This window comes from Moschus berezovskii, chromosome 8, assembly GCF_049115385.1.
Source record: "Moschus berezovskii isolate FMDL1 chromosome 8, NW_MosBer_1.0, whole genome shotgun sequence".
In the NCBI taxonomy this organism is placed as follows: domain Eukaryota; kingdom Metazoa; phylum Chordata; class Mammalia; order Artiodactyla; family Moschidae; genus Moschus; species Moschus berezovskii.
In genome coordinates this window covers 71,977,681-71,990,152 of record NC_142467.1, presented here as the reverse complement: position 1 = coordinate 71,990,152, position 12,472 = coordinate 71,977,681, and the positions used below count along the sequence as shown (strand labels likewise).

Sequence of the window (12,472 nt, the reverse complement as noted above, 5' to 3'; positions counted from 1 at the left end):
AAAAAGCCTACAAAATTCATGAATCTGCATTCAGTTCAGTCGCTCAGTCGTATCCGACTCTCCGCGACCCCATGAATCACAGCACGCCAGGCCTCCCTGTCCATCACCAACTCCCGGAGTACACTCAAACTCATGTCCACAGAGTCGGTGATGCCATCCAGCCATCTCATTCTCCGTCGTCCCCTTCTCCTCCCGCCCCCAACCTTTCCCAGCATCAGAGTCTTTCCCAGTGAGTCAACTCGTCGCATGAGGTGGCCAAAGTATTGCAGTTTCAGCTTTAGCATCAGTCCTTCCAATGAACACCCAGGATTGATCTCCTTTAGAATGGACTGGTTGGATCTCCTTGCAGTCCAAGGGACTCTCAAGAGTCTTCTTCAACACCACAGTTCAAAAGCATCGATTCTTCGGCGATCAGCCTTCTTCACAGTCCAACTCTCACATCCATACATGACCACGGGAAAAACCATTGCCTTGACTAGACGGACCTTGGTTGGCAAAGTAATGTCTCTGCTTTTTAATATACTATCAAGGTTGGTCATAACTTTCCTTCCAAGGAGCAAGCGTCTTTTAATTTCATGGCTGCAATCAGCATCTGCAGTGATTTTGGAGCCAAAAAAAACAAAGTCTGACACTGTTTCCACTCTTTTTCCATCTATTTCCCATGAAGTGATGGGACCAGATGCCATGATCTTTGTTTTCTGAATGTTGAGCTTCAAACCAACCTTTTCACTCTCCTCTTTCACTTTCATCAAGAGGCTTTTGAGTTCCTCTTCACTTTCTGCCATAAGGGTAACGTCATCTGCATATCTGAGGTTATTGATATTTCTCCCAGCAATCTTGATTCCAGCTTGTGCTTCTTCCAGCCCAGCGTTCCTCATGATGTACTCTGCATATAAGTTAAATAAGCAAGGTGACAATATACAACCTTGACGTACACCTTTTCCTATTTGGAACCAGTCTGTTGTTCCATGTCCAGTTCTAACTGTTGCTTCCTGACCTGCATACAGGTTTCTCAAGAGGCAGGTCAGGTGGTCTGGGATTCCCATCTCTTTCAGAATGTTCCACAGTTTATTGTGATCGAATCTGCATTATGATATGATTATTATATTCACAAAGATTGTGACATTGCTGCAGACATTGTTGCTTTTCTCTTGTTCAATGGTGTCAGACTCTTTGCAACCCCATGGGACTGCACCTCTACAGACTTCCCTCTCCTTCACCATTTCCCAGAGCTTGCTCAAATTCATGTCCTTTGAGTTGATGATGAATTCCAACCATCTCATCCTCTGTCACTCCTTTCTCCTCCTGCCCTCAATCTTTCCCAGCATCAGGGTCTTTTTCAGTGAGTTGGCTCTTAACATCAGGTGGCCAAAGTATTGGAGTTTCAGCTTTAGCATCAGTCCTTACAATAAATATTCAGGGTTGATTTTCTTTAGGATTGACTGGTTTAACTTCCTTGCTGTCCAAGGGACTCTCAAGAGTCTTCTCCAGCACCACAATTCAAAAGCATCAGTTCTTCAGAGCTTAGCCTTTTTTATGGTCCAACTCTCACATCGTACATGACTACTGGAAAAACTATAGCTCTGAATATATAGACCTCCTTTGTTGGCTAGGTGATGTCCCTGCTTTTTAATATGCTGTCTAGGTTTGACATAGCTTTGCAAGTTATTTTTCTAGATAATACAGGTTTATTTGGGGGGCCAAATCAAATAAAGCAACCCAGTTAGGTTTGGTTAGTTTCAAGGTGTAAAGTGGGGTAACCAACTGTCCTGGTTTCAGTATTGAAGGTTCTGCATCCCAGAAGACCCATCAGCCATGTACAAACCAGAACAGTTGGCTATAGGACATGATGGGCCTACTCGTAAGGAATCAAGCAACTGTCATTTTTGCTTCCTTTGTACACACTGAATCTTTAGCAATGCAGCTGTGCTGCAGATGAAAGAGAGGTTGTACTTTGTGCTGTGGGGTACTTTACCAAGAGAGGCTTTCTGTAGTGTTGTGTCACCCTCAGGGATGCTCCAGATTGTCCACCCTGCATACTCAAATCAGTCTGCATTTATAGCTGTCATATTTACAGAATTTTTTTGCATACATGTAACTACCTATGTCATCAGTTTATTTTGTATATAGTCAACTGAAACATGTAACTATTCAAACACATGCTATTATATCATATTGTAATTTAATTTAATTTTTGTTATAATAATTACAGCACTACATTGACTCCAATTTTTAATTCTATGGGTTGTTGTTAAGTTACCAAGTCGGACTCTGCAACCCTATGGACTGTGGCACACCAGGCCTCCCTGTCTGTCACCATCTCTCAGAGTTTGCCCAAGTTCATGTCCATTGAGTCAATGTTGCCATGCAACCACCTCATCCCCTGTCACCCTCTTCTCCTTCTGCCTTCCTGAATCACTGCCTTGTTGTGGGGAAGGGGCTTGGGTAACTCAATGAAGCTATGAGTCATGCCATGCAGGGTCACCCAAGACAGATAGGTCACAGTGGAAAGTTCTGACAAAACGTGGTCCACTGGAGGAGGGAATGGCAAACCACTTTAGTATTCTTCAAGTGAGAACCCCATAAACTGCATAGAAAGGCAAAAATTCTATAGTATATAGATTATCTTTGAATTTCTCTTCAGAAAGAAAATGATATTATAAAATATTTGTAACAAGGAGAGCTATTCTGATGGGGCTTTGGTACCCACCACTGGTAAAACTTGGATCCTGGGCAGGAAGAGGGGCCAGGCCCTTAGAGGTGGTGAGAATTGACCTGGTTCTTGACAAATGGGGCAAGGAAGATGAAGGTGCAGGATGAAAGGCAACTCTGGGCAGGGAAATGAAAGTAGAGTGGTGTGTGGGGAGCAGCGGGAAATGCAGGGGAGGGGAGGGGCGTGGAAGGAAAGTCCACAGAGCTGAGGGTTGTTGAGGGCCTGATCACAGAGGGTCTTGAGTGCAGAACTAAGGAATCTGCATGCTGGCCTCAAGGTGTAAGCAGTCAGATCCAACCATCCATTCAACTGGGCAGGGGTGTCTGCTCTGGAGCAGGTACTGGGCACAGGCAGGAACCATGTAAGGTTACTGCTAGGAGAAAGTCCACAGTCTGGAAGAAGGTGATTTACATTCATTATCCTAGTAAACAGCCAACACCGACGCATAAATAACGGAGGATGGATCAGACAGGTCCTGGTCCAAACCCTTTACTTACAGCTGCCATTCATTCCACTCAATAACCTCTGAGTCAGAACCATCATTATTTCTCCATTTTGAAGATGGGTAAAGTGAAGCAGATTGAGGTTAATTCAGGCAGCTTGTAAGAAGCTGAGCTAAGATTTGAACCCAGGCAATCTGAGTCCAGACTCCAGGCTCTCAAACACTCTTTAAACACATAAGGGCCACAGTGTACTCTAAGCGCTATGATAGAAGTTTAGAGGAGACACTGGAAGAGATTGGCCATGGCCTAATGGGAATTTACAAAGGGTGTACTGACAGCTGTCCCTGGGTCCAGGTAGAGGGTAGGACACTGGCTCTGTGAGAGAGGAAGAGAAAGACCCCAAGAGGCCATCCTCATCTAGCACCCCCATGGGAAGGGCTTTCTGAGAGGTCTGGGCACCCATCCAGCACCCTGCTATGTATTGCTGCCTGCCCTGGGATCAGCAGTTTTTCTAGAATTTCCCCTAGACCTCCTCTACTTGCCTAGTTACTTAGTCTTGGTCCAGTGGTCCATTCACCTAAGGTCCTTGTTTTAGGGACATTGGCCAAACTCTTCCCCATCCCTGGCTCCATTCTCTCCTCTGGATCTCTGTCCAGACATCCAGGGATGATTCTCTATCAAATGCTTCTCATGAGAGCTTAGGGCTGAATTCTCCTGTAGGTGCATCTGAGACTCTCGGAATCCCTGATCCCTCCCTGAAGAACAGCTCACCATCAGGGCTGAGGACCCAGACACTGGAGCAGAATCCCAGATCTACTCCTAGAAGGATGGGAGGCTCTCCATCAGAGTTAAGTTGTCAAAATCAATTACCTTCTATCTCAGTCAGTTAATACAGTAATCAACAATTCGGAAATTAGCAATGTTAGCATAAACAATCGGAGAAGGCAATGGCACCTCACTCCAGTGCTCTTGCCTGGAAAATCCCATGGACAGAAGAGCCTGGTAGGCTGCGGTCCATGGGGTCGCTAAGGGTCGGACACGACTGAGCGACTTCACTTTTACTTTTCACTTTCATGCATTAGAGAAGGAAATGGCAACCCACTCCAGTGTTCTTGCCTGGAGAATCCCAGGGACAGTGGAGCCTGGTGGGCTGCCATCTGTGGGGTCGCACAGAGTCAGACACGACTGAAGTGACTTAGCAGCAGCAGCAGCATAAACAACATTCATTACTTCTGCAGAGTGAGTCTCGGCCAGGATTTCTACAGCCAAGAGTTCCACAGGCTTTTGTAGTATATGTTGCTTTCTACAGATAGAACCCAGGCAACCTGGATTCCAGAAGACCTCATTTGATTGCGTAAATCCCTTGTTAAAGAAGAAATAAAAACTTAAAAGCTGAGACACAAAAGTGAATGTATTATGAGATTAAGCATGGACAGCTTATAAGACACTGTCTCTTTAAGCAAAGCTGAAGTGGCTTGATGTGGGTTTTGCAGAAGCACAGTGCTCAGAGGTTGGGGATTTTCAGAGTTGAGAGTGTTTACTTTCAGGGTTCTGGCTGACCCGCTGACTTTCAGAACTGTGGTCACAGGGGGACTTGTTATAGATTGGTGATCACACAGGTTGAAAACAGATTCTGGTGGTTTCTTTTTACCATGGTTACATGGTAAAGGCAGTGAGAGCTTTTAAATTCTCACCCTTCACAACCTTATTCTTCATCCACCATAGGCTCCCTGATCAAAGTCTTCACTGCTCTGGCCTGAGATCTTTGAGGAGAGAAGGAAGAAAGGAAGTTGGTGAACAGGTTGGGAAGCATCACCTGAGAGCAGGAAGGAACCTCAGAGTGCTCCGAGCTGGAGGTCTTGCCCTCTCTCACACCTTTCCCACCTTCCGCGGTCTGCTTAACTCATCTTTAGAGTAAGACAAGGAAAGAGAAGAGATACTAAAGGTGGTCCATGTCCACAGTCAGGAAGGACACTGGGGTACGTGTGGGGCTGGAAGGAGAGAGAAGAGTGGAAATGAATGAGGACCCCAGGCCAGTAAGCTTGAGAAGCTAAAATGACCGTGGTCCTGGCAACCTTATCTGAGAAACTTGCATCATGGTAGCAAACCCGTGTGTGTGTGCATGCTATGTCGCTTCAGTCATGTTCGACTCTTTGCCATCCTATGGCCTGTAGCCCACCAGGCTCCTCTGTCCATGGGATTCTCCGTGCAAGAATACTGGAGTTGGTTGTTGTGCCATCCTCCAAGGGATCTTCCTAACCCAGAGATCAAACTCACTTCTCTTACATCTCCTGCATTGGCAGGCAGGTTCTTTACGACTAGCTCTACCTGGGAAGCCCAGCAAACCCATGAAGGGGTGCTGATGGAGGGAAAGAGAGGGCTACAGGTGGGATGCAGGGTGCTGGAACTTCCTGCCAGAGGGTCTTAACATCCACACCTCAGACCAGGAGGAGCCGCATGGGGTACCCAAGTTTGATTAGGCCTTTTATCCTTTCCAGGGTGAGAGCACACTCCTTGTCCCTGTTCCCCCAACCTCTGATTTCTGGGGGCAAACCCTGAGCAAGGAATACTTGTAGCCTAGGGCTTCTGCTCTGGGAACCAGAACACCTGGGTTTTCACACTTGCCATCACCGTCCCCTTGCAGCCCAAGACTTCTGTCTGTGAGATGAGGACCCCACTCTACCCCTGCTTGAAATGCTTCACCTGGGTGGCCTCTACTGCCTGTCAAATGACTCTTCTATATGTCTGATCTTTGAAGTTCTGGAAATTCACTAACTACAGAGATAAACTGTAATATACTGAAGAGTTTAGCAAAGAGTTTTGCTTAAAAAGTGTTAAAAAGGAAATTAAGGAAGGTTGGTTAGCTGAGATGACACACATTTGATTGTGGGGTGTACAGCAGGTACTCCATCATATTTGGTGCTAACTTACTATTACTTTGAACTTTCTGTAAAACATGATGATATTAATGTATCTGTTCCTTATATGTCAATGGAGTTATATGAGATTGATTTGTGGTAACTTCAAGCTTTCAAAAAAGGCTCCAAAAAATAAATGCAACTTGTCCATTAAAAAATTTACCCTCATTTTCCAAATGAAGAAGATATATATGGATGCCACTAGAAATGGAATCAAGACAAGTGCTATATGCTCTTGCTTAAACTTAATTTTTTCAAAGCTAATTAATTTTCAACCCTTCCTGTAAGATGACAACCTCTGCCCAGGAGACAGTAAGGCCCCAGTGGACCCTGGGATATCCTCAGCCTCATATCCCCAGAAGCCTTGCATGGGGAAGTGCTTCCGCATTTGCTGAATGAGATGTTGATATTGTGGACGGACAGCCTCTAATCACTGGCAAAGCAGTGAGCAGCATAGTTTGGCCATCAACTCTACAAGGGCACAGTGAGCTGCTGTGATGAGGGGCTGGAGGGACAGGTACCAGTCTGGTCCATAGGTTTGCTCTTGTCCTTTAGGAACCTCTTCAGAAGATAGACACACTCATGCTCCAATCCAGACTTTGCTTCTCAGTGGCCATATCACCTCCCAGTTGTACTTGGTAATGAGAGTGACATGGTAGATATTGGTCTCTAAGTTAGTCTCTAAGTGATGCAGTAGTCCTTCACAAACTGGCAAAGCCTTTGGATGCTGCTATCAGCCAGGATCCATAATCTAGAATCTGACCATGAGCTGGAGAACATGGCCCTGGAAGGCTCCAGCCTTATTATGGTTTCTTTAGGGCAGGAGGTAGGATGGGGTGTAAGAACCCAGGGAGACTGCCTCACAAGACTGGCTTTCTGCTCAAAGCCTGAGGATCCTTTCAGGTACAAATGAGACACTGATGTAGAAAACAAACTTATGGTTACTAGGGGATGATGGGTGGGGAAGGGATAAATTGGGAGATTGAGACTGACATACACACTACTATGTAAACGATAGATAACTAATAAGAACCTGTTGTATAGCACAAGGAATTCCACTCAATACTCTTAATGATCTATACGGGAATGTAATCTTAAAAAAATAAGAGTGGATATATGTATACACCTAACTGATTCACTTTGCTGTACACCTGAAACACAATATTATCAATCAAAATTATACTCCAATAACAATTTAAAAATAAAACCAGAAGGGACTTCCCTGGTGGTCCAGTGGTAAAGAATCCACCTGCCAATACAGGGGACATGGGTTCAATCCCTGGTCCAGGAAGATCTCATAAGCCTCAGGGCAACTAACCCCATGTGCCACAATTACTGAGCATGAGTGCCTAGAGCTGTGTTCTGCAGCAGAGAAAAGAAAGAAAGCAATAAGTCGTGTCCAACTCTTGGGATCCCATGAACTGTAGCCTGCCAGGCTCCTCTGTCCATGGGATTCTCCAAGCAAGAATACAGGCATGGGTTGCCATTCCCTTCTCTAGGGGACCTTCCTGACTCAGGAATTGAACCCAGGTCTCCTGCATTGCAGGCAGATGCTATACTGACTGAACTACACAGAAGAGAAGCCACTGTGAAAAGAAGCACCGCAATGAAGCCCTGCTTGCCACTACTGGAGAAAGCCTGCACAGCAGTGAAGACCCAGCACAGCCAAAAAATGATTAATTAATTAAATAAAGAAAAAATAATGATGCATATTCAAACACATTGTCACTATTAAAATTTGTTATTAATGAGAATATTTACTGTGTGAAAAGGTTTTATGTATTTAATAAGCAAAATACATGTTAAAATGTAAAAAATAAAGCCTGAAGACCCTTTCAGGATATGCAATTTGCATTTGTGCTTTTTGGTACATTGAACATGGATAACTGGAAGCTCTCTGAGTCTGTTTTATGATTCTCTCCTCCACACAGTGCTTTTACGTGAATTGCCCTACTTTAGGGCTGCTTCCACCACTCCAACCTTGACAGCCTATTCCTCCCCAGGGTACCGGCACTGGGCAGCCAAGCAGGGGATGTCTTGCTGCCCCTGACCTGCTGGGTGAGATGAGTAGTCCTAGACCTCAGGTCTGGGGTCTCTACAGGGTGATGATGTGCTGCTTTCTGAATCACTCACCCTGGCTCTTATTGAAGTAGCCCATCATGATATGCAGGCAGTCTTGGAACCAGCGTGACTCCACTTTCCAATGCTCAGTGTTAGCCTGGGTGACCATTAGGTCCTCCAGGCACATGAAGGCACTGTACCCAGGGATTCTGGGGTGAGCCTGTGATACCACACGGCAAGAACAGCAGAGAGTGGGATCCTGGGAGGGGAAGAAGTTCCTGTCTCTAGGTCATGATGGACCTGAGTTGTCCTGAATTCACTGGTTCAAGCCTTTTGTATGATCCCCACTTTAGAGATGAGGACACAGAGACACAGAGAGGTTAGTCTTCTGCTCACGACCACAGAGCTGGGAAACAGATGAACTGGGTCAGAAGCCAGGCTGTGAGGTTCCAGAACACACATAGGGTCCCTGCAAATCTGAAGGGAAAACCCAGTGATCTTGCGAGCACACTCCCACCCTTCATGGGCTCACAAGCCCTGAGATCCAGCTCTGGGTTGGTCCTTGTTAACTGTGTAACTTGGACGTTAGTCTCTGCAATGGAAATACTAAATCTCTTTGTGAGGCAGGAGAGTGGACAGTGACATGGGTGAAGGGCTCACTGGGACTGGAAAAGGTGGGTATACACAGGGCTGCACAAGAAGACGTATGTCATGTCACTAGTAGACGAGCTGGGCTTTAGGGCTTCTTTGGGAAGCAGGGATCCTGGGTAATCACACAGGGCTCCACATCCCTCTACCTTGATGCACATAAAATAGGCTCAGAAGGAAATGAGACAGGGAGGAGAACAAAAGCCACAATAGGAGGGTTTGGACAAGGGGAAGCAGAGGACAGGGGCCAATCCAGGTTCCTTCCCGTAGAGATGTGACTTCTCAGGAGCCACTAACTGATCTTGAATTGCTTTCGGCTCCTCAATTCTCTATTCTCACCACCTCCCTAGTGTGGGCAGTGCTGCAAACCTTCAGGAGACAATAAAATAAAGGTGATCTGGGAAACCTAACTGAATTAAGTTATACCTGGAGGAGAAGGCTTATTTGGGAATGGCATTCTAGGGACAGATTCATCATCAGTGGAAAAGTGTCTTCCAGATAGGGGTGTCCTGGAGACCCAGGAACAGGTGTTGACAGAGTGGAATTTTGGAGAGAGCCATGGAAACTAGCTACTGGTGGGAGGAGCTTGAGCCCAGGATGGAGTAGAGGAGGCACTACTCTGGTTCATCCAAGACCCCTTTTCTCCACTGGACCTTCCTGGACCCTCAGTCATGTTTTCCAGGTGGTGCAAATGAGGCAAAAGTTGGGAAAGCAGCACCTTCCTTTCTTGCGTTGTGTCTGCTTCTAGCTGGTCTCTTGGTGCTGTAGGTGCAACAGGGGTAGCAGCTGGTGTAGGGAAAGTGGCAAGTGTGTAAGCAAGTGCTTTCTAAGTGTCAGAGCCAGCAGATAGCTAGATATGAGCAGAGAAAAGGGGGGCCATGGGCCAGGTGACAAGAAACCACACATCTTGTGGTGACAAGGGTCCCAGAGGCAGACAAAAGAGGCAGAAAGGTGGCAATCTCTAGCAAGAGACTGTAACTTTCTGCTCGTGATGCCCTCATCACAACAGAAATAGCTTTGCAGATAAGAATTTGCCATCATGCACCGACACCGTGACACTTCCAATCAAGACCAAATATGAACAAAATCTCTCGTCACCTCCGGAAGGTGGAACCATAATAGCAGAGGGACTACTGCTGCTGCTGCTAAGTCGCTTCTGTCGTGTCCGACTCTGTGCGACCCCACAGACCGCAGCCCACCAGGCTCCCCCGTCCCTGGGATTCTCTAGGCAAGAGTACTGGAGTGGGTTGCCATTGTCTTCTAAAATGCATGAAAGTGAAAAGTGAAAGTGAAGTCGCTCAGTCGTGTCCGACTCTTAGCGATCCCATGGATTGCAGCCTACCAGCCTCCTCGGTCCAAGGGATTTTCCAGGCAAGAGTACTGGAGTGGGGTGCCATTGCCTTCTCGGCAGAGGGACAGGAGAGAGCTATAGCAGCCCCGCTCAGCCATTGGTCGGTGCTCAGTGGGCCCCTCCCCCAAGCAAGCGACTGTCAGTCCGCGACTCTTGGTGGTTCTGCAACTGTCAAGGAGCAACCAGCAGTGATCTTGCTCAGCCATTGGTCGGGGAGCAGTGGGACTCTCCCCACTTCTGTATCAAAGGAACCTGAATTGGCACTGAGGAGAGGTGGTTTGTTTGTGCTTGTTTGTTATTTATTTATGGCTGCGCTGGGTCTTGTACGAGCTTTCTCTAGTTGTGGCGAGCAGGGACTACTCTGTAGTTTCGGTGCTCAGGCTTCTCGCAGTGGGGGCTTCTCTTGTTGTAGAGCCTGGGCTCTAGGCTGTGTTGGCTTCAGTAGTTGTGGCACTCCAGCTTAGTTTCCCCTTGGTAGGTGGAATCTTCCCAAACCAGGGATCGTACCTGCATCCCCTGCACTGGCAGGTGGATTCTTAACCACTAGACCCCTAGGGAAGTTCAAGAGACGTTTTTTCGGTAATCTGCTATCTTCTTGGTCTGCTAGCTTTCCAATTAAAACTTTTATTCCTGTTCCAACAACTTGTCTACCAATTGATTGGTCCGTCTATTGTGTGAGAGGCAGAGAGAGCTTGGGCTCGGTAATAGAACTCGGATGAAAATCAGGAAATATGATCCAAGACCCCTCTCTCTTCGGTGAATATTCCACCCAACATTTTTTATACCCCGTATCACCAATTTGCCTCAGGACAGTTATTCACATGAGTCTGCTCACTCTCCCTTCTGAGACTGTACTATCACTTAATAAATCCTCACTTTGCTTTCTTGGCCTCCATGTCTTGTCTCTAAATTCTTTCTGTGATAAGACACAAATAGCACTAGTGGCACAATGCTATTTACACAAACACAAGGTTGGGTTTATCATCCTCTGCTTCAGAAATCATTCTTTACTGATAGAGGGGATGCTGTGGAGTGTGGGTGACTGCAGTGATAACTAAGAGCAACTGCCGGAGATGACAGTTTTGCCTGCAAGGACTATTTTGCTACTCGAATACAAAGTCTATGGAAATTGCTTTATCTAATGAGGAAAGAGACTGAAACTAAAATCCTTCCCCTCCAGAGAGCTGAGGAGGGGGGCGGGGAGACCTGATCACACTACAGCAGACTGTCACTGACCCACAGATTCCACTCTAGTATTAACAGACAAGATGCTGGGTCACCTGAGAGGAAATTGGGCCACTCTCACTTCTCAGCCCTGTGCGGAGGCCAGGCCTGGAGCCTACAGTACTGGGTGTAGGACCCCTTGGGGCTGTGGGACAAGTTCAAGGCTGGAAGGAGAAGGGGTGCAGATCACACCTCCTGGAGAGGCTTAACTGTATCCTTTGAGCAGCTAAAAGGACTGGAGGCCGAAGAATAACTACTTATTACAACTTGAAGTAGAAGTCACTTGTGTTGTTGCCCTAAGTCTGCCTTCCTAATGTTGACTTAAAAAACAGTCACAATCTAAAACTTGAGTTATGTTTTTTGGTGGGAATTTTTAGGTCTTTAAGCTTGGGAGGCATCATCTCAAGCAACCTGAGAGAACTGTTTTGAGTAGGTTGGGCCAGAAGGAATCAATTTACATAGAAGTTTGCAACAAAAGGCAGGAAGCCTGAATATCAAAAGATTATTGTTAATTAAGGAAAATCAGATATCTCAAGGAATTTGGCAAGAATCTGGGTTCACTAAAATAATTCATTTTATATGCATCTCAGATGGAGCCTGGTAGGCTGCAGTCCGTGGGGTTGCTAAGGGTCGGACACGACTGAGCAACTTCACTTTCACTTTTCACTTTCACACATTGGAGAAGGAAATGGCAACCCACTCCAGTGTTCTTGCCTGGAGAATCCCAGGGATGGGGGAGCCTGGTGGGCTTCCGTCTATGGGGTCACACAGAGTTGGAAACGACTGAAGAGACTTAGTAGCAGCAGCAGCTATCTGTGGCCAGTATCCTGTGTTTTTCACATCCCCCATTCCCCTAGGTGCGCTGGATAGCAGGTATTGTTCTTCCTGGGTGCCCTCTGAACTCAGAAATTCACATTTGGAGGAGTGGAATCGCTGAAGGCTGTGACACCCTTGTTTACTGAAATGGTGGGAAATACTCCATTGCTCACTAAAAGCTATCTTTGCTTCTCAAGAGCATTTGTGTTTACGAACATGTCAAACACACATTAGAGTAGAAAGAAGAATATAAAGACCTCTCCTTATACCAACTGCTCAGATTGTATAACCCACATTT

At 46.4% G+C, this 12,472-nt stretch overlaps 1 long non-coding RNA gene across 1 annotated transcript in view; it reads left to right on the top strand.

Moving 5' to 3' along the window:
* Nucleotides 1-7,792, top strand: part of LOC129558258 (uncharacterized) — a 50,241-nt gene extending 42,449 nt beyond the window's left edge. The window contains exon 5 of the long non-coding RNA XR_016038046.1: nt 7,621-7,792. This is a non-coding gene — a long non-coding RNA (uncharacterized LOC129558258). The remainder of the gene's footprint in view (nt 1-7,620) is intronic.
* The last annotated feature ends 4,680 nt before the right edge of the window (nt 7,793-12,472 follow it).